Genomic DNA, 21,883 nt, shown 5'->3' with positions numbered 1-21,883 from the left:
ACCAAGAAAATATGAAGCTACTTATGTCACAAAAATCTAATCTTGATCCATTTTGTGGCAAGACTTACCAGAAAATTCAAATGATTAAACCTGATTTTTGACCTCTTTAACCTTAATCATAAATAGGTCTCTTGTGACTAAGGGACTTGGGTTTGTGTAATAATTTGCTAAGTGTTAAAGTCATAATAGCTCATGCATGCCTTAGTTGTAATTCTCACCTTTACATCTCTTGATGTGTATCCATGTTCATGTTTTACTGAACTTGGACCATGAAAAAGCAGCTGAAGATTAGAATAGGGGATTCCTGATGACAAGATAAAGGAAAATCAACTTTGTTTTCACCAAACCTCATAAAGTTGCTCAGTAATCCTAAAATGACTCATTTTAGTACTTACATTAATCACATTAATCCAGTGCCTTGAAAACAGTGCTTTAGGGAACTGAATCCAATTATGTTAAAATCAGTCTCTATTCCTCTCTCTCTCTCTCTCTCTCACATACACACACACATCATCTTTACAAAGAACAACAAAAAAAAAAGCCTTGAAGGAAGTATAATAAATGTTTACATTGATGGGCTTCAGATGGCAGGACCATGGATGGTTTTTATTTTTTTAACTTTTTCTATATTTCCCAATTTGTTCATGACCCTAAACTACTTTAATAGGGAAAACAGAAAACAACCAAAGCACATATTTAAAAACAGAGAGTGTGGTGGACCAGGGCCAAGCACACTCTCATCCCGCTCTTAGTTCATCTTCCGGGGTAAGCCTGTGGCCGCTGCCCCTGGGTTCAGTCTCAGCTCTGTGGTCATCACATAGGTCCTTTAAAGCCTTCACACAATCAGCTCTGGGGAAAGAGAAACGAATGGTCCATATTCCTTTTACTGAGATAACCCGAATGGGCCCTTTGCAGCTTCTGTTGTCACTCCAAGATCATCTTCACGCTATACTCAGCACCAGGTCCCATCCTTCAGTCACCCTTCTCCAAAACAACAAATCCAAATCTATAAACTGTCTTGAATAGTGGAGAGAGTTCACTGACTTTTTTTTAGAAAAGTTCAGCAAGTTCCTCAGAACATATAGAGCATTTCCCTAAAAATACCTGTGTGTACTTCTAATTTTTCTTCAGAATCTCTTTCTTAAGGAGAATGGTTAAGATTCTGTGCTTCCACTTCATGGGGCTCAGGTTTGATGCCTGGTCTGGGAACCAAGATCCCTCATGCCACCGGTATGGCCAAAAAACAAAAGTCTTTCTCCTAGCAGTGCCTTCATCCCCTTTCCCCCTCAAATTGCCTGCTGGGGCCTGTTGTGCCAGACATTGTTCTCGTCTTCAGCCAGCACATGCTGCCCAGTAAAAAGAGAGTCAGGTTGTCAGCCAAATATGAACTGCCTCGTCTTTTTCAGGCATGTCTCTAAGGCTCCTGGGTGCATGTGCACTCACTCGTATCCAACTCTTTGCAGTCCCGCAGACTGCAGCCCGCCAGGCTCCTTTGGCCTGGAGTGGGTTGTCATTTCCTATTCCAAGGGGTCCTTCTGACTTAGGATTGAGCCTGCATCTCTTTTGTTTCCTGCATTGGCAGGTGGATTCTTTACCACTGCACCACCTGGGAAGCCCCTTCCAAGTTTCCTAGTTCATTTGATTAATATAATGGTCCCTGGAAGCCAGATAAACCTTATACTCTTAATGTCCTGAGTGACACAGACATGGAAATTAATACAGGGTTTGTACAACACATGGGGCCAGGAGAAGGAAATGGCAACCCACTGCAGTATCTTGCCTGGAAAAGTCCATGGACAGAAGAGCCTGGTGGACTGCAGTCCGTGGGGTTACATGACTGAGCACGGGTGAATGAGGGTAGAGGGAGATGGGTTGGTAATAAACTGATAGAACTGAAAAAACACACAAACATGTGGCCATAAGGATGAATCCTTAACTCAAGGGCCTGTATGATCTAACCATGCTTAGGAGCTCAAATAGGGCAGTCTGAAAAGTAAGACAGATGCAAGGCCATTCAGCATGTGGGCTCAGCTGGACCACTGAGCTGTGTGGGCTGTGAAGGCTTTTCTAGAAGGGGATAGGGGTGTGGTAGGCCCCAAGACAAGAGCACAAATGGAGGCTCACAAAACATATGTCTAAATATGATAAAGCAAGCTAACAAATAAAACATGTTCTGTCCTCCTACCTTGACAAAAATACCTCAGGACAACCTGGAAGTCCAGATTTGGATTTAGAATTCTTGGACTCCTCAGAGCTTGTTGCCAGAACATGGCAGCATAGGGAGAGCAGGGCCTTGCTTCAGTCCTCATCCTGCTTCCCTTTCTCTTCCCACTCTCGGGTCCAGCCCTCCTCACATCAGCAGGGATCCCTTGCATACTCATATGGACTCCTCAACCCACGTACCCAATTTCCTTCACTGCCCTCCACACTAATTCTTTGTTAAAACTCCTTAAGCCTGTGGTGTACATACTGGGCTTGGGGTCACCATTGGAAGGACCGACTGACCTGGAAAAGGCCTGCTCTGAGCCTAGAAGCTAGCTTGGGGACATTTGGGCAGAGAATTCTGGGGTTCCCACGTGCTGTTCCGAAAATGAGAATTAGCAAACTGTCATTTTAGCTACTAGGCTCTGAAAGACTCTTCTGTGAAGGCTAGTCGTGTGATCTCAGCCAGGAATGGTATAAGGACTGGACACAAAAATTCTAGAGAGGTATTCATAAACACTAAGGCATTACATCAAGACCTACTCTGCAGAAGACAATGTTTTAGGGTACAGCAGTTAGTGAGATGAAAAGTCCATAATATTTACCCTTCTCTGAAGTCTATTCCTGTCATCTCCACCAAAAACAACACTTGGAAGTCAGTATACTATCCTGATTTTGAGCTGAATATCATTAATTTGGTAGTTGCTCTACCACCTACATTTTCAAGAGTCAAGTTACTGGGAAATGTTATTGGGAGTTTGGAAAGAGAAGTGATAAAACCCCTGAATATTATGGGTTGGCCAAAATGGAGCCCAGAAGGCTAGGTTTGCATTGGGTTCTCATAATGTCATCATTAGAAAGTCACAGTTCACTCCATTCCTTACCCTGCGGAGAGCCTGCAGTGTTTCCCTTGAGCGAGAGAAAGCACAATGTAGGGTCCGGGAGGGGAAGTGAGGATATGCAGCCCTCTATTGATAATAACAAGGAATAATAATAGAGAGAAATCTTGAGGAAATTATCTCAGGACCTTTGTACTGGAGTATAAACTCCAAGGTCCATTTTGCCTCTACATATGCCCAATGTTTTGTTGTTCAGTCGCTAAGTCATGTCCAGCTCTTTGCAACCCAATGGACTGCATCATGCCAGGCTTCCTTGTCCTTCACTATCTCCCGGAATTTGCTCAAACTCATGTCCATTGAGTTGGTGATGCTACCTAACTGTCTCATCCTCTGCCACCCTCTTCTCCTTTTGCCTTCAATCTTTCCTAGCATCAAGGTCTTTACCAACCATGCCTAACATGACCCATGGTAAATGAGCCCCCTGATAGTCATGAACCCTGAGAAATCATATGCAAGTTCTATAGAATCTTTGTCTCTCTGAAAAGATTTGGAATATGAATTTTGTGACATCACAGAAAGTCACAAAATGTATGTCAACTCCTAGGTTGGATTTTACAAGAAGATAAATTGACATCCATGTAGGACTGCCAGATAAAATAGAAAATACTCTTTTTAAAACATTTTTAAAGTCTTTATTGAATTTGCTACAATATTACTTCTGTTTTGTGTTTTGACTTTTTGTCTGCAAGGCATGTGAGATATTAGCTCCCTGACAAAGGATTGAACCCACACGGCCTACATTGGAAGGTGCAGTCTTAACCACTGGACTGCCAGGGAAGTCCCTAGGACACTTAAAAAAAAAAAAAAATCTGCTAAACCTGGCAACCCTATATCCATGAGTCCTCAGATCTTCAATCTTCTTTGATTTCTTCAAAAACAAAATCTCCGTAGTGTGTGAGACAGAACACTCAAGGATGTCTGAAGCCTTAAAGAAATCCCACATTGTGCCATAGAGGTAATATAAAGAAAGACTCCCACTGAAATCTAGAATGTTTCTTCCAGTAGAATTTTCCCACTGGGCAGACTTTGGTGTCTTCCTTTGTGGTCATACACATCTGTGTCAGAATCCTTGTTCTTCACTGGCAATCAAAAAAGGAAATACCTTTGGAGTTCCCTGGTGGTCCAGTGGTTAGGACTCAGCACTTTCATTGCCCAGGTTCCAGGTTCGACCCATGGTCAGGAAACTAAGTTCCCACAGCTGTGAGGGGCATGGCAAGAAAAAAGGAAGTATTTTGAGCCCTGTTGGTCCAGTGGCTAAGACTCTGAGCTCCCAATGCAGGGGACCCTGCTTCAATCCCTGCTCAGAGAACTAGATCCCACTTGCTACAACTAAGCGTTCCAATGTTGCAACTAAAGATCCCACATGCTACAATAGAAATTGAAAATCTAGAGTGTAGAAATTAAGACCCAGCACAGCCACATAAATAAATAAATAAATAAAAAATAATATTTAAAATAATAATAATAATATTAAAAAATTTTACAGCCAGTTAGGTAATAATACCCACTCTATGAACACCTACTATGTGCCAAGCATTGTGTTAGATGCTTTATGTGCATCATCATCTAGTTTCACCCTCACTATACACTTGAAGATAAATATTTTTTAGCTTCAAAGTAAAGATGAAGAATATGAAACTTAGAGATGTTAAGAAATTTGTTCCAGGTCACATACATAATAAGTAGAAAAAACAAGATGATGACCATGAGGATAAAGATGGTGATGATGAAGACAGTTAACATTTGTCAAGAATATACTGTATGCCAGCCAATATGCAGATCGAGCTGTATTCATTAACTCATTCAGCTATCACAATCACTTTTTCTGATTGGTATTCTCATTAACTCCATTTTAAAGATGAAGAAACTCATTCACCATCAGTCTGCTGACTCCAGAACACTGACTCTCTAGTTAGCCAATGCTGCCTTTGATCTTACCTCTCCACCCCATGGGTCCTGACATCCCATTCTCAGTCCTCCTAGCATAGGTTGCTGAATGCCTTTGTAGACCCAGCTTCTTCTGAAATGTTAACCTTGGAATTGGCTTATTGGTTCTTAGAAGGTGATGCACGGTAAAGCCTTAGCAGGCAGATGTCTGGTTGATCAAAGTCCCTACCTTAAATCTGGCAAATACTGTGTTTTCAGGGTTTGAAAATGCACTTCTTACAAGTTCCATGCAAATTACTCCCAGGAGCTGACATGTAACCAGAAAAACAGCTTTAGCCAAAACTATCTCAATCTTACCTCCAGGAAACACTTGATTCTTGCTGAGCATAGTCTAAGAGAGACTTCTAGCCAGTCAAATAGGCAAGTCTGGCCTTTGTACCACTATGGTGAATCTAGTTTCTGTCCGGTGGTGCTGAAGCCATAGATCCTGTCTGTGAGGTGCGCCTGCCCCACTGCCTCACTGCAAATTCAAGGTTGGAGAGATAAATGGAGGAATGAGCACAGAACTACCCTCCCACTTTCTCCTTATCAACTATGGGAAAAGGAGAGCCCTGTCGCAGTGGTTACAGGGTGATCCCTGGAGCCAGGTAGGCAGAAGGTTGTTAACCAGCATAACATGAGCACAATCCGTTGCTGGGGAAAAGAAGATTTCATGTAATGTAAGGGAGATAAGTCATTTTATTTGAGTTCCTGCAGCATTATTATTTTGCCTTCCTTTTTTTTTTTACTTGAATTTTCTGATGACTGTGTATCAGTAGATATTGCCAAGTTGGACTCTTTGACCCTTGGGCTTGAGGCTAAACTTGCAAAAGTCTCGTGGCCTTACTCTGGGGAGTGAGGCTACTAGGGAATCCTTTGGCCAGAGCTGTAAACAAGAGATGCTTGTTCCAAGCCGTGGCATGTGACTGTGGTTTTGGAGCTGGAAAAGGAGAATCAGATGGACTATTACATGGTGAATTAACTAGTCATTTAAGCTAATAAACATTTGTCCTCTGATAAGAGTTATTATTGAAGCTTCTGCTGGCTCAAGAAAGCCCCCAAAATAATTGGGACCTCAACCTTTAAGATTATCAGATTTGTCTAGACATTCGGGCATTATTCTGTTGATAATGTGCAATTATTTTTCGGATTTCTAAGATAGTCTCCAGATTTAGTGCTTCTATCTAGGTCTTGGCCATTACTACTTTTGCTTATGCTTTGAAGCCTTCATCAATAGCAAGTGAGCCAATTAAAGCAGAAACCCTTGGTGTAAGGGTGTGAAACACCATTACATCGTATTTGACCACTGAAAGGCTCTGCAGGAAAAAGCTGAATTTTCAGCATAGACTTATTGCTAGAGTCTGAGGAAGAGTGTGTCACCAAACGCTCATTAACACTGTTACCGATGAACTGATCTAGCTGGAGACACTCACTCCTCTGATCTTACTGAAAACCATCCTGACAATCTGTTTCTGAAGCTAGTGATGGAGACACAAACACTATCAGGATTTTCCAGATTGCTTTCGATATTCCAAATGCCAAACCGTCCAAGTTGTAAAAATTATTTTTGATCTGCCAAATACTACATCAGGACATGTAGAGTAGGAGATGTCAGTTTTAAAAACATTTGTGCGTGTACTTTTTACCTTGGGGTCTGTGGGTTTATTGGTGGTGTGTTGTGTGTGCTCAGTTGCTTTAGTCGTGTCTGACTCTTTGTGACCCCATGGACCATTGCCCGCCGGGCTTCTCTGTCCGTGGGATTCTTCAGGCAAGAATACTGGAGTGGGTTGCCATGCCCTCCTCCAGGGGAGCCTCCCGATCCAGGGATCAAGCCCACTCCTCTTATGTCTCCTGCATTGCAGGCAGATATTATGAGAGGGAAATTGCACTAGAGGAGAAATGGATCTAGTCTTAATCACTACCTCACTTAGAGGCTGTGAACCCAAGACTGGAAAGCTGCCTTTGAAGTGGTTCTCAGCATTGTGTTTGGATAAGTAAGCCTGGCTTACTTGTCTTCATGGTACAGTTTGGTGGCTACAGCATCAACCATCATACCCTCCATCAAATGGAGGGAGGAGAAGAAAGGCATATTCCCTTTCTATAAGATCACATTTGGGAAGTTGCAAACATTTCCACCTTCATGTCCATGGCCAGAACTTAGCCACGTGGCCACATCTAGCTGCAAAAAGATGCTGGGAAATAGTCTTTATCCCAATTTTTATACTTAAAAATTAGGGGTTCTGGGACCAAGAAAGAAAGAAGAGAATGGATACTGGGTGATACGATTAGCAATCTTGGCCACAGACACTGAACCATGGACATCAGAAAAGGCCTTCTGAAAAAGAGGATGTCTGAGCACAGAGTGAATGAAATAAGATTAGGGACTCTTCCAGACAAAAAGGAGGTAGGAGAGGAGGAAGGGAAGAATGTTTCAGAGGAGTGGACTGCATGTAAGAGGCTGTAAGGGAGAGGAAGCTGGTCATGTTGGAGGGTCTGAAAGACACTCCATCCCCAGGCGAGGCTCAGGCCTGTCCTCATTCTCCAGTGATGTTCCCAGAGGCCTGGATTTCTCCCGTGTCTCCTGCTTCATTTGATTCTCCAAGTTTACCTTGAGTGGTCATTCCCTCCAGGGCAGGAAAGGGAAGAGCAGACAGAACACAATATCCTTGTGAAGGATTTTTGTTTTCCCCTCAGAATAGAAAAATTGAGAATGAGAAATGAGTCTTCAGTGGACTCCTTGACGAGGCTCCAGAGTGTGTGAGGGGTTGAGGGAGAGAGCTCTCCAGAGGCTCTGGTTCGCCCCTCCACACCTAGGAGATAACCTCCTTCCATTACTATCGCAACCATGACCAATGAGATCTGTGAATTGGGCGACTAGGGGTCACTGGGGGATGCAAAGCCACTTCCCAGTCAACTTGCCCAAGACTGACTCATGCTTTTACTGCCCAAGTTCATTCCTCTTCAATGTCTCCTGTATCCAGGAATGTACCTTCAAAGTATTTCCTCACTTAGGTGAGAAAACGGAGAGTTACTTGAGCTCCCCTCTCTTGCCTGCCCCTCACATCCAACAGCTCACCCACTCCATAGCTCTCACATCTGCACCCCCTCTCCAGCTTCATTGCCCCAGGCTAGTCCGAGTTACTGCCAAGTGCTCCGGACTACCGCAGTGCTCGTCAATCTGGTTGTCCTGCACCTACTTGGACCCTCTACTATCTGAACATGCCACAGGCCCTGTCATTATTCACAGCATGAGGTGATCATAGTCCCCCTTCCTCGCCACTGTTGTCCCTGCTGGGGTTTTCTTCCTGTGTTCGGTGCAGCGCTGGGTTCTCAAGTCCACAGTACTCCCACCACCCAAGAGCCGTTCCCTCCCATCTCCCTTTAGTCCAGCCACTTAGGTGGATTCAGCTAATTCCAGCTCCAGCAGGAATTTGAGGGTTGAGGGTCTCAGGAGAGCTGCCCATGGAGAGCTACCTTCAGGAAGAAGGGTTTGCTTGAATTCTTCTGTTCCAACAGCCTACAGTTGGAAACAAGCTTCACATCCATTATGCTCATCAGAGGTTACAAATTAGTGGCCTACAGTCCACATTAGTACTTTAAATGTGTTTTGTTTGGCTAAAAGGATGTTCAAAATTTTTTACCATTTGAAAATGCTAAATGCATTTGATTTTTTTTTTTTTTTGGCTTATAAAATCCATTTCTGTTGACATGTATGTCATCTGCTCCCTTGGGAACACTGAGTTTGAGACCCTCATGGAGGTGGCATTGGCAACATGAGGACTTCTCAAGTGTGAGGCATGTGACCTTGGGTTAAATGAAAATATGGTTGAAAATTGCAGGCTGCAGACATAGGGTCCACAGGTGAGCTACCAGAGCTCCCTCTCTATGCTTGTACATAGGAAAAAAGACCATGTGAGGACATGGCGAGAGGTGGCCATCTGCAAGTTAAGGGGACAGGTCTTACCAGAACCTAATCAGGCTGGCAACTTGATCTTGGACTTCCAGCCTCTAGAACTGTGAACAAAGAAATTTCTGTTGTTAAAGTCATATAGTTTGTGGTATTTTGTTATGGCAGCCTTAGCAAACTAACAAGCACCTTTCTCTGGATTACTTTATGGACAAATGCATCTGGCTAGAAAGCCCTGGTCTTCCCAGGGGTGCTGGTGATAAAGAACCACTTACCAAAGGAGACAAAAGAAACTAGAGTTCAATTCCTGGGTCAGAAAGATCCCCTGGAAAGGAAATGGCTACCCACTCCAATATTCTTGCCTGGAGAATCCCATGGACAGAGGATCCTGGTGGCTACAGTCCATGGGGCTGCAAAGAATCAGACATGACAGAAGTGACTTAGTACATCCACAGAAAACCTTACCCAAGGCCTTCTTTTAGTCCAGCAATGGTTAGAGCTGTAGAGATGTTTCAAAAAAAAAAAAGAAAAAAAAAAAAGGAAAGATTTAGCATGCATGGCACATGGGGAAGAAATTAATTCTTTCCAAGTTAAAACATTTTATATGGTAAATTTGCTCCAAATCATAATAAAAGTTTTCTTCAATGTCTTCAAGCCTCAAGGCCAGAGAATTAATGGGGATTAGATTGTTTCTAAAGGTAAATCTTTACAAACAAACAAACCCATTTATTCTTGAGGCTGGAGAGGAGGTGAAAGACACATTCAACAACCCAAACAGGAAATGGAAGACCCAATGGGACAAGAAAGCAGGAGGGATCTCATTATCCCAGCAATGTGAGACCCATGGTCCTTATTCCTTCCCCACTCAGAGAGTCACTAGGGTTTCTTGGTAGAAGGGGCTGTCCACTCTGGTGTGGAATCTGTACCAGTAGTTTAGTGAGAATATTCCGGCACCTAGAAGTCTGTTCTCTCCATAGCCAGAATGAGCTTCTATACATCACATCACTTGTCTCCCCTTCCCCCAAAGCACTGCTCCAAATGGCTTCCCATCATACCGCAAATGAAATTCATGTTTCCTGTGGCCAGCGAGGCCAGCTGGTCTGGGCCCTGACCACTGCCCCAAATTCATCTCCCATCACCATGCCTTCCTCTTACTCCACTCTAGCTACAGAGTGGGAATGAGAAATATGAAGGCGTGCATGATGCAACTATATGCCTCTTTTGTCCAAGAATGTCTGCTACTTCATTCTGTCCACCATTGTCCCTAAGAACTTTAGGAAGAAGTGTCCTCCACATGCAAGGAGAGAAAAAGCCCTCCCAACTGGTCTTGGAACCACCCACCTTCCTCTTTCTAGAGGCAAACTCCAGTTATCCTATTTTGATCCCAGCAGTCAAATCAGATATGACTTTTCTGGGCTCATTTAGGCATCTCTCAGGACATAAGGACTCTGTGCACATCTCGTTGCCTCAATCTGGTAGAGCATCTGGTAGGGCAGTCAGCTTGGGATAGTCAGCAAGGAGCCTAGAGCATCTGCTCTCTCTGTGTGCCTGGCCACAAATCTCATTCCTGTCCCCTTCACAACTTAATCCAGGATGAAGTGAAAGAATGTCTGGGTACTCCTGGACAGGAAGGGTGGAACTGTGGAACCATTGGACACAGAGGCATTGGTGGGCCTAAGAGACGGGAGACAATGCTATGGTAGATCTTTCTAGATCATTCTCATTAAAATATCCAGAATGAACTTCCCTCCCAAGTCAAGAAGAGATTAATATTCACACTTTCCTGTAGGGCATTCCCTACCTTTCTAGTTCTGGATAAAATATAATATTCAAGAAGCAGTGGCTTTTATATTTAAAATGGATAACAAACAAGGACCTACTATATAGCCATGGAATTATGCTCAGTGTTCTGTGGCAGTCTAGATGGGAGGGGAGTTTGGGGGAGAGTGGACACATGTATATGTATGGCTGAGATCTTTTGCTATTCACCTGAAACTGCCACAACGTTGTTAATCAGCTGTACCCCAATATAAAAAAAAGACCGTGATGCTGGGAAAGATTGAGGGCAGGGGAAGAAAGGGATGACAGAGGATGAGATGGTTGGATGGCATCACTGACTCAATGGACATGAGTTTGAGAGAACTCTGGGAGATAGTGAAAGACAGGAAAGACTGGCATGCTGCAGTCCATGGGGTCTCAGAGTTGGATGTGACTTAGCAACTGAACAACAGCAACAATACAAAATAAAAGGTTAAAAAAAAAGCAGTAGCTTTGTGCCAGCTACATAACTAAATGCTTTCTGCAAGTTATCCCATTTAATTGCTGTTCTGTTTAAGAGATGTGCCTTGTCACCTTCCGTGTTACACGTGGAGCGGCTGAAGCTGAGGGATGCGAACTACTTTTCTCCAACTCACATGGTTTGCAAGTAGTCAGGACCATGATATGGATACTAACTAACTACTGTTATTTGGTACATTAATTTAAACCAGTTACCTACACTATTTTAAAAACAGCTTTATTGAGGCATAATTTACATATCATAAAATTCGCCCACTGTAAGTTGGCGATTGAATGCAACCATCACCATACTGCAGTTTCAGAATGTTTCCACTGCCTCAAATGTTTCCTCATGCCTATTTGCAGGTAATCCCCCTCCCACTCTCTGCCCTGGGCAACCACCTATCTGTTTTTCATCTCTACAGATTTGCTTCTCTAGATACTTTGTATAAATGAAATCATCCTGCATTATCTTTTATGAAAAAACACACTTGTTTTGTGAAGACTGTTTATCATTTCTCAACATTCAGTTCAGAGGTGTGCTGTGGATAAACCCAAGAAGAAAGGCATTGTACCTCCACTTAGGGAAATGTGTGTTTGTTAACTGGTCCTGGCTTCTAAGGAGGCAGATCTGGGTGCTGCCAGGCTGGGAGCAGAAAATCAAAGTAGGGGAATCATATGTGTTGATTTTTCTGTTTTCTTATTTCTTCAAACATGTGGAATCATTGATCTTAATTCATGAACTTCTACTCGAAACTGTTTCAGGAAAGTTTCCATTTTAAATAAAATGCAGAGAGTGAAATGAAGCCCTACAAATCTTATTGAAAAAACATAATCCAGGGGACCAACCTACATTGCACCAGCCCAGCTTCTACCCAGTAAGGAAGCGCTTCCCTGGAAGCAGAAGCATGAAAGACAATAGCCAAGAGTCAATTCCTCTGACTCTCTCCCCGATTCCCACCCACGATGGCCATGAAATCTTGTAACATTTATTTCTGCTCCAGACCTGGGTCTCCCTAGAGATCTTGCTCCACTGCTTCCAGACCCTCCGTTATTCCTGAGACGTCTTGCTCTGGGGCGAAGACCTAAGTTCCTTTCCTAGGTGGAGAGATAAACAAGGGAGCTGAACCCTTTCCTTCCTGCCAACACCATCCCTGTTCCTCTGAATGAAACTTCCATTCCCCCCAGGGAGAGAACAAAACCCCTGCCAATGACCACTTAGTCATTTCCGACCCCTCTCATACCCAACTCTTTTCTCACCAAGAACAAATTCTCTCCAGAGGCGGAAGGCAGTGAGTGGGTTCATGAAGTCCTCAGGGCAAGGTGATGCTCTCCCCTTTCCCATCTCTCAGAGGTGTTTCTTTCTTTACCAAGACCTGAAAACAAGCCAGTTTTTTTGAAATATAATTGATTTACAAAATTTCAGATGTACAGCAAAGTGATTAGGTGGGCCTTGGAGTAAAGCAAGTAAAGGCTAACAGAGTTTTGCCAGGAGAATGCACTGGTCATAGAAAACACCCTCTTCCAACAACACAAGAGAAGACTCTACACATGGACATCACCGGATGGTCAATACTCAAATCAGACTGATTATATTCTTTGCAGCCAAAGATGTAGAAGCTCTATACAGTCAACAAAAACAAGACCAGGAGCAGACTGTGGCTCAGATCATGAACTCCTTATTGCCAAATTCAGACTTAAAAATTGAAGAAAGTAGGGAAAACCACTAGACCATTCAGGTATGACTGAAATCCCTTACAATCAAATCCCTTACAATTATACAGTGAAAGTGACAAACAGATTCTAGGGATTAGATCTGATAGAATGCCTGAAGAACTATGGACGGAGGTTCGTGACATTGTATAGGAGGCAGTGATCAAGACCATGCCCAAGAAAAAGAAATGCAAAAAGGCAAAATGGTTCTCTGAGGAGGCCTTACAAAAAAGAGAGAAGCTAAAAAGAAAAGAAGAGAAGCTAAAGGCAAAGGAGAAAAGGAAAATATACCCATTTGAATGGAGAGTTTCAAAGAATAGCAAGGAGAGATAAGAAAATCTTCCTCAGTGATCAATGCAAAGAACTAGAGGAAAACAGTAAAATGGGAAAGACTAGAGATCTCTTCAAGAAAATTAGAGATACCAAGGGAACATTTCATGCAAAGATGGGCTCGATAAAAGATAGAAATGGTATGGACCTAACAGAAGCAGAAGAGAGTAAGAAGAGGTGGCAAGAATACCCAGAACTATACAAAAAAGATCTTCATGACCCAGATAACCATGATTGTGTGCTCACTCACCTAGAGCCAGCCATCCTGGAATGCGAAGTCAAGTGGACTTTAGGAAGCATTGCTATGAACAAAGCTACTGGAGGTGATGAAATTCCAGTTGAGCTATTTCAAATCCTGAAAGATGATGCTGTGAAACTGCTGCACTCAATGTGCCAGCAAATTCGGAAAACTCAGAGGTAGCCACAGGACTGGAAAAGGTCAGTTTTCATTCCAATCCCAAAGAAAGGCAATGCCAAAGAATGTTCAAACTATCACACAATTGAACTTATCTCACATGCTAGACTTCCCTGGTGGCTCAGACAGTAAAAGCATCTACCTACAATGCGGGAAACCCAGGTTTGATCCCTGGGTTGGGAAGATCCCCTGGAGAAGGAAATGGCAACCCACTCCAGTATTCTTGCCTGGAAAATCCCATGGACAGAGGAGCCTGGCAGGCTACAGTCCATGGGGTCGCAAAGAGTTGGACATGACTGAGCGACTTCACTTCACTTCACTTCACATGCTAGAAAATAATGCTCAAAATTCTCCAAGCCAGGCTTCAATAGTACATGAACCATGAACTTCCAGATGTTCAAGCTGGATTTAGAAAAGGTAGAGGAACCAGAGATCAAATTGCCAATGTCTGTTGGATCATCGAAAAAGCAAGAGAGTTCCAGAAAAACATCTATTTCTGCTTTATTGACTATGCTAAAGCCTTTGACTGTGTGGATCACAATAAACTGTGGAAAATTCTTCAAGAGATGGAAATACCAGACCACCTTACCTGACTCCTGAGAAATATGTATGCAGGTCAAGAAGCAACAGTTAGAACCAGACATGGAACTACAGACTGGTTCCAATTTGGGAAAGAAGTATGTCAAGGTTGTATATTGTTACATTGCTTATTTAATTTATATGCAGAGTGAGTGAGTGAAAGTTGCTCAGTCACATTAGACTCTTTGCGACCCCATGGACGGTAGCCTGTCAGGCTCTTCTGTCCATGGAATTCTCCAGGCCAGAATACTGGAGTGGGTTACCATTTCCTTCTCCAATATTCAGAGTACATCATGTGAAATGCTGAGCTAGATGAAGCACAAGCTGGAATCAAGATTGCCAAGAGAAATATCAATAACCTCAGATATGCAGATGACATCAGTCTTATGGCAGAAAATGAAGAACTAAAGAGCCTCTTGATGAAAGTGAAAAGAGGAGAGTGAAAAAGTTGGCTTAAAACTCAACATTCAAAAAATGAAGATCATTGCATCTGGTCCCGTCACTTCATGGCAAATGGGGAAACAGTGAGAAACTTTATTTTTTGGGGCTCCAGAATCACTGCAGATGGTGACTACAACCATGAAATTAAAAGATGCTTGCTCCTTGGAAGAAAAGCTATGACCAACCTAGACAGCATATTAAAAAGTAGAGACATTACTTTGCTGACAAAGCTCTGTCTAGTCAAAGTTATCGTTTTTCCAGTAGTCATGTATGGATGTGAGAGTTGGACCATAAAGAAAGCTGAGCACTGAAGAATTGATGCCTTTGAACTGTGGTGTTGGAGAAGGCTCTTGAGAGTCCCTTGGACTGCAAGGAGATCCAACCAGTCCATCCTAAAGGAAATCAATCCTAAATATTCATTGCAAGGACTCATGCTAAAACTGAAGCTCCAATACTTTGGCCACCTAATGCAAAAAACTGACTCCTTGGAAAAGACCCCAATGCTGGGAAAGATTGAAGACAGGAGGAGAAGGGGATGACAGAGGATGAGATGGTTGCATGGCATCATCAACTCGATGGACATGAGTTTGAGCAAGCTCCGGGAGTTAGTGATGGACAGAGAAGCCAGGCGTGCTGCAGTCCGTGGGGTCGCAAAGAGTCAGACACGACTGAGCAACTGAATTGAACTGAGTGGTAAAGAATCCATCTGCCGAAGCAGAAGACGAAGGAGACCCGGCTTCGATCCCTGGTTCAGGAGGATCCCCTGGAGAAGGAAATGGCAATTCACTCCAGTATTCTTTCCTGGAGAATCCCATGGACAGAGGAGCCTGGTGGGCTACTGTCCATGGGGTCGTGAAGAGTTGGACATGACTGAGTACATATATATACACACACACACACAAACACACTATATGCAATATCTTAATAATAAACTATAGTGGAATGACTCCAAAAAGAATAGATATATTCTTTTCCATTATAGGTTATTATAATATATTGATTATAATTCTCTGTGCTATACAGTAGGTCCTCGCTGTTTATCTATTTTATATAAAGTAGTGTGTATTTGTTAACCCCAAATAACAAATACTTATTATTTGTTACCTGTATCGCCCCCTCATTCTTCCCCTCATTCCTCCTTGAGTGTAACTCCCCTTCATTCCCTTTCTGGTAACCATTAGTTTGTTTTCTAAGTCTGTGAGACTTTCTGCTTTGTAAATAAGTTAATTTGTATTATTTCTTGAGGCTCTATATGTGTGAGATCGTGTGGTATTTGTGTTCTCTGTCTGACTTATTTAACTTAGTATGATAATCTCTAGGCCCATCCATGTTCCTCAAATGAACAAGCCAGTTTTAAGTTTTATTCATAAACTTCTCTGGTGCAGGAACTGCAGGGAGACTGACTAGAAACCTAACAACAGCAACAATAATAATAGCTAACATTTATTAAGCATCACTCTGTGTCATGCTCTGTATATGTCATATAATGCTCAGAATAACTATAAAATCAGTAGCATTATTAGCCCCACTCTACTGAAAACAGTATTATTAGTATAGATATTGTTAGCGTAGCAGTTATACAGAATTATTATTATTAAAGTATTAGTAGTGCAGACTTTTAATTATATCTGGAAGAGTAGAAATTCTTAGTACAGAAAATAGTATCAGTACTATTACTATAGTGCAGAAATTATTCACTGTTACTTAGTGGGGGATTCCCTGGCAGTCCTCTGGGTAGGACTCGGTACCTTCACAGCTGTGACCCCTGGTTGGGGAACTAAGATCACACAAGTCATGCGGTATGAAAAAAATACTATTACTGTAGGACATGCTGCTGCTGCTGCTAAGTCGCTTCAGTCGTGTCCGACTCTGTGCGACCCCATAGATGGCAGCCCACCAGGCTCCCCCGTCCCTGGGATTCTCCAAGCAAGAGCACTGGAGTGGGTTGCCATTTCCTTCTCCAATGCATGAAAGTGAAAAGTGAAAGAGAAGTCACTCAGTCGTGTCTGACTCCTAGCGACCCCATGGACTGCAGCCCACCAGGCCCCTCCATCCATGGGATTGTCCAGGCAAGAGTACTGGAGTGGGTTGCCATTGCCTTCTCCACTGTAGGACATAAATTATTGCAAAAACAATATCATACTGTTATTAGTACAGAAAATAGTATCAATACTATTATCACTGGCCCCATTTTTTAGGAAAGTGAGGCTCGGAGAGGTTAAGTGAACTGATCTAAGGTTACAGAGTTGGCAGTGGAGCTAGCTGAATGTGCTCAGCTCTTCAGTTCAGTTCAGTTCAGTCACTCAGTCATGTCTGACTCTTTGCGACCCCATGAACTGCAGCACGCCAGTCCTCCCTGTCCATCACCAACTCCTGGAATCCACCCAAATCCATGTCCATCGAGTCGGTGATGCCATCCAACCATTTCCTCCTCTGTCATCCCCTTCTCCTCCCACCCTCAATCTTTCCCAGCATCAGGGTCTTTTCAAAAAAGTCAGCTCTTTGCATCAGGTGGCCAAAGTATTGGAGTTTTAGCTTCAACATCAGTCCTTCCAATGAACATTCAGGACTGATTTCCTTTAGGATGGACTGGTTGGATCTCCTTGCAGTCCAAGGGACTCTTAAGAGTCTTATCCAACACCACAGTTCAAAGGCATCAATTCTTCTGCGCTCAGCTTTCTTTATAGTCCAACTCTCACATCCAGACATGACTAGTGGAAAAACCATAGCCTTGACTAGATGGACCTTTGTTGGCAAAGTAATGTCTCTGCTTTTTAATATGCTGTCTAGGTTGGTCATAACTTTCCTTCCAAGGAGCAAGCGTCTTTTAATTTCATGGCTGCAATCACCATCTGCAGTGGTTTTGGAGCCCCCCAAAATAAAGTCAGCCACTCTTTCCACTGTTTCCCCATCTATTTGCCATGAAGTGATGGGACCGTATGCCATGCTCTTAGTTTTCTGAATGTTGAGCTTTAAGCCAACTTTTTCACTCTCCTCTTTCACTTTCATCAAGAGGCTCTTCAGTTCTTCTTCACTTTCTTCCATAAGGGTGGTATCATCTGCATATCTAAGGTTATTGATATTTCTCTTGGCAATCTTGATTCCAGCTGTGCTTCCTCCAGCCCAGTGTTTCTCGTGATGTGCTCTGCATATAAGTTAAATAAGCAGGGTGAGGCAATACTCTCCCCACCTCCATCTTCCCCTGCCCAGGGCAGGGGATGAATGTGCACAGGGGAAGGAGGATCTGAGATGGGACTTTGAGAATTCATCATAGTAGCTGAAGGAGAAAGAATTTCAGGTATTTTCTGGTAACCCAGGGCCTGCAGTGAAATGGGTAACTAATTAACCTGGGAAATGTTCCCACATCCTATGTTGGGAAGAAAGAAACCATCTTGAAAGTTAGAAATGAGTTCTGCTGTATGAATGAACACAAATCTCAGTCCCACAGGTAGGGAGGGGCGTGGACAGAGCACAGAACACTGGCTGGGATTTGCTTTGGGAGGGGTAACTGGGGCAGGGGCACACAGGAGGGAGGGGAGTCTGGAGCTGTGAGGTTGTAGGGAGCCCGGAGCTGGATTTGGAGGCCTGGAAGAAGAAGCAGAATGAACCTAGATCCTCGGCAGAAATAGTGTTATGTATGTATCTTCCCATAGAGAACACTGGCATTCCAGTAAGAATTCAGGGGGAAGCAAGACTAGGGGAAGGAAATCACTCCAGGTATTAATGATAATTTCTTGTTTTAAAAATATTTGTTTATTTATTTGGCTGCGACAGTTTTCAGTTGCAGCATGTGGGATCTACCGTCTTTCTTGTGGCCTGCGAGATCTTTAGTTGCAGCATGCGGGATCTCGTTCCCTGACCAAGGATCAAACCTGGACTCCCTGCCTTGGGAGTCTTAGCCACTGGACCACCAGGGAAGTCCTTAGGAAATTTCTATAGCAGTCCTCAAACATAACAGATTTGTCACAACTGCACCACGTCTTCTTCAGAGCGGGGCAGAGACACAAGTGTAGGAGAGGTGACCATCTCTCTACTTCTCTCCACCATAGGAATCAAGGGCTTTGTCTGTGTCTCTCCTGGGTCCCTGCCTCTGGGTGGAATCTGCTGCTGCCCTTGTTTGAGTGGGTAGGAGAAAAGTGAGGGAGAAGAGACTACACTGGGGAAGAGAAAGGGGGAGAATGGGACAGAGTGAGACAGGAGGGGAGCAATTGGGGGAGGGCTTTAAATTCACGGCCTGGTTGCCTAGATGTGTACATGGATTTACCTTTCTGCTGCCCCCTGAGTGTGAAGATGATATTGGAGAGAGCTAGGGCTCCTGAGTGGAAAGAGGCCTGTGATGTATAAGGTGGAGAGGAAAGGTTGGAAGTTTGGGGCAGATGGTGCAGCATTTGTGATGGGGAAGGAACCGTGGGAGTTTTGTTGGAAAGACTTGCTGGAGTGTCGTGGATCTGAGAAGCAGTCTGGGTTCTTTGTGATGAGGAGCCATTTCTTCCAGTCAGAATTCCTGTTCCTACCCTGGAGGCTGGTTTGTGAACCAATCAAAAGCTAGTTCCAAAGACCCGCTTTGCAGTCAGTGTCCTTCCCTGCACTTTCTTTCCTGCCATCGGCTATGGAGTGGCCTGAGCAGATCTCTTAGCATCAGGGGTGAGAGAACACCAGGGTGCCCTCAGCAGAGCTGCCTCGGGCTTTCTGGACTTCCCTTTTTTGGTATTAAAATTTGCCTTGAACCCAGTGAGAAAGGTCTTTTCTGAACCGTTTGTGGAGAGAAAAATCAATTAAAAAAATTTTTTTTTTTGGCTCAGCCATGTGGCATGTGGGATCTTAGTTCCCCCACCAGGGGTGAACCTGTGCCCTCTGCATTGGATTTCCAAAGAAGCCCCAATCAAAATTTAAAGTGAGAAAAATCAATTAAACACATTTACCCAGTGTTTTTACTGTATTACCTTGAGTGAAGCCAGACACGATCATGAGAGCAACTGGAAAGAGTGTTACAGTTTTGCTGTACTCACAGCTCCCTGGGGAGAATCAAGAAGCCGTTCCAGGGCCGCTCAGAGAAGCTGGGCCACGGCCGGGAAATACTGGGGCCGGCCACAGGCATAAGAAAGCAGAACCGCGTGCAAGCACCTTATTGTGGATTCTGTGAGAAGGAACAAGCGAGGTTTAGCACAGGCTGACGTGAATGATTTCAGCAGGTTCCGGGGCACAGGGGCTGTCCCTGCTTGTCTGCTGCCTGGCCCTGGAGTGACTAGTGTGGTGCATAGCAGCTTGGAGTGTGAGCACCTGATGAGGGAGGCGGCTGGGGTATGGACTCAATCGACTGCTCAGAGAGAGGAGGTGACTGCACTCTAGCCAGGCCCTCAAAACAGAGTCGTCAGTATTTGAATAAACCATATGACACTTTATGAACCTAAGGGTGCAACCTTCATTTCCTTATTTTAGGGGACATATAAACCTAGAAGCATACAAAAGTGTCTCTGAAGTGAAAGAAGTGAACACGTTTGCGACCCTATGGACTGCAGCCTTCCAGACTCTTCTGTCCATGGGATTCTCCAGGCAAGAATACTGGAGTGGGTTGCCATGTCCTCCTCCAGGGGATCTTCCCTACCCAGGGGTCAAACCTGGGTCTCCTGCATTGCAGGCAGATTCTTTACCACTGAGTTACCTGAGAAGACCCCAAAATCTCTCTACTTAAGCCTAAATTTGAAGAGTTCTAAGCCATTACCTGCTCTTCCTTATTTGCATGCAGGAGTTCTTACTTAGGCCACAGGTAGATGGTTGTGCTCATTTGTTAGGAAAAGACCTGGAAACTTATTGGTTTGGGAAGCCACAGCTTCCTCCCAGGTGATCCTGTCAATCTTAGGGAGATGGGGATCAAGCTGTCTTGAGGCTCTGATAAGTAGAACAATGGTGCTCCCAAAGATGTCCAAAGATGTTCCTGATCCCAGAACTTTAAAATGTGTTACATGGCAAAAGGGAATTAAGGTTGCAGGTGCAGTTAAGATTGCTAGTCAGTTAATCTTGAGATGGGGCCAATCTAGTCATAGGAGTTCTTCAAAATGAAGGAGGGAGGCAGAGAGGGTTGAAAAAGACTCAACCCATTTGCTGCTGGCTTTAAAAGTAGAGGAAGTGGCCACATGCCAAGGGATGTGGGCAGCCCCTAGAAGCTGGAAAGGACAATGGAAGGGAGCCTTTTCTGCTGAAGCCTCCAGAAAGGAATGCAGCTCTGCCAACACCTCCAATTTGTGAAATCTATATAGGACCTCTTACCTATAGAATTGTGAGATGATAATCTGTGTCATGATAAGCCACCAAATTCATGGTAATTTTTTAATGGTGGAAAGAGGAGGTATCTTTAAATGACAGAATGATTACTCCTTCAGAACCATTCTTCTGTACCTCTTGTTACTAAATACCGAAGATTTCTCTTTAAGCAGAAATAGATTTATAAAGAGACATTCTGTAGCTTACAGGAACTCTGGGAGGGCCATAGAACAGGCTAGAGAGCATACAGCCAGGAACAATGCCCAACCATACCATGGGGCTGCTTTTCTAAAACAGTTTTTAAAAATCTATTTATTTACTTTGAAAAGACAGGAAAGGAAAAACAGCAATAATGTGTGTTTTAATAAGACAGTGGACCACTTGGGCTCAGTCCTGCTGGGGGACCATCTGGGAAAGTGTACAACACATTTCACAGTTGTCTCACTAGAGAATGGAAGGGGAGAACTGGGGCTTTGTTCCACTGCTTCCTGTCTCCCATTGGTTGAATGTTGACTCTGAGGAAGTCAACGACCTCAGGTTGCAAGTTGTGTCTAAGCGTCAGTTTAGCAAACTCCTTTGAGCTGGAAAGAGCTCTCTGGCAGCGAAGCAGAGCTGTGTACCATGTGAGAGAGAAAAGTCTTCAGCACAGCAGAAACTGTGCCCCACAGGAGTGCATGAACTCAAACATGGGCTGAGGAGATGTGGTGTGAAACATCGGTATCACCTGCTACAACCCCTCTTAAGACTAACAGCTAACATCTTGCCACCCCTCTCCACCTCTCTCCACACCACATAGACATAGCTAATGCATAGTATTCATCATGTGCAGGGCACTGTCATCCCTTAAGTCCTTGAGTCTTTATAATGACCCTATCAGGTACATTTCAAAGAGCTTTAGTGCTTAGAGGATATTGGAATCATTCCAAAGTGTGT

General features: G+C 43.7%; 1 long non-coding RNA gene across 1 annotated transcript; it reads right to left on the bottom strand.

Moving 5' to 3' along the window:
• Nucleotides 1-711: 711 nt before the first annotated feature.
• Nucleotides 712-20,464, bottom strand: LOC129620586 (uncharacterized). Its single transcript, XR_008698578.1, has 5 exons — nucleotides 20,412-20,464; nucleotides 12,472-12,587; nucleotides 12,218-12,309; nucleotides 9,400-9,433; nucleotides 712-849 (listed from the first exon to the last, which is right to left on the bottom strand). It is a non-coding gene; the product is annotated as an uncharacterized LOC129620586 (long non-coding RNA).
• Nucleotides 20,465-21,883: the final 1,419 nt, after the last annotated feature.

Source organism: Bubalus kerabau, chromosome 10, assembly GCF_029407905.1.
Source record: "Bubalus kerabau isolate K-KA32 ecotype Philippines breed swamp buffalo chromosome 10, PCC_UOA_SB_1v2, whole genome shotgun sequence".
In the NCBI taxonomy this organism is placed as follows: Eukaryota; Metazoa; Chordata; class Mammalia; order Artiodactyla; family Bovidae; genus Bubalus; species Bubalus kerabau.
The sequence above is the reverse complement of the archived record's forward strand: the minus strand, read 5'-3'. Positions and strand labels throughout refer to the sequence as shown.